Here is a 1,125-nt window from a genome sequence, read left to right on the forward strand (position 1 = left end):
TTGGTATCAAATTGTAGATCATAATTCAAATTTTAGTCTTATACATTAGTTAATGTTTTAATGTAAAAGTAAATATTAAAAAAAATTCTTAAATATTGATTTTTGTGTCACATGGTATGTTGAATGCAGCTTTGGTTCAGAATCGATGTTTGTGATGTCCAAATACAAAATCTAGAGTTTCTTACGGATTAGAAACTCAAAATACTGATATTGAGAAGCTGGAATATAAAATAAGAACTTTCCATCTTTTCTATTTTCTGAGATATTATTATATTTAGTGAATCAACCAAGCTGGCCCTGTCCACCTTTTCCATTTTTGGAAATACTTACTTACATACACCTACTTTGGTCTATGAAGTGTGTATAACCTTGTGGTTTTATCAACCTCTGCGAAGTGCTTACACTTGAAAAACTTCCTTTGTCATAGTAAAATCGAAGCAGAATGATAGAAGAAAATGCAGCTCAAAATATCATATTTTTTCAGATCCAAATACATCTTTGTTACTAGGTCTGATAAATTATAGTGAAATTCTGTGTTATTGATATAGTAATTTATGATTTGTTTGTTATTTCAAAATACATAAATGAAACCTAAAAAACTTTTGTTTTACATCCTCCAAGTGCAAAATTTTACAAAGTTTAGCAAATTACAACAAGCAGCAAGTGAGTACAAAGTTCATAAGTCGAAGAGTATCATTTTTTTCTACACTTCTTTATTTACTGTTCTATGTTTTAAGAAAACTAACTGAAATTTAATAATGTATTTGTAAATAGTAATGATATATATACATATGTAAAACAGTGCTTCTCAACTGGGTGAATGAGTATTATCAATTATAGCATAAATTCAGGAGCAAGAAGTCATTAGTTATCATTATTTATTCTAGTTGTACTTTTATTTTTGTACATTTTTGTTTATGTTGTATTCATTCTAGTTATAGTTTGATGTATATTTAAGTTATAATAAAGAATTTTACATTTTAATTTAGTACTTTTTTGTCTTTCTTCAAACTGAGGTTAGTGGGCTGTTGAGAAGCACTGCAGGTCACTTTGTAAAGGTTAGTTTATACTATTGAATATGGTAACATGGGTGCACATGCTTCACATCATTGCAACTTCTGTAAT

This window comes from Limulus polyphemus, unplaced genomic scaffold (genome assembly GCF_000517525.1).
Source record: "Limulus polyphemus unplaced genomic scaffold, Limulus_polyphemus-2.1.2 Scaffold2497, whole genome shotgun sequence".
NCBI classification, from domain to species: domain Eukaryota; kingdom Metazoa; phylum Arthropoda; class Merostomata; order Xiphosura; family Limulidae; genus Limulus; species Limulus polyphemus.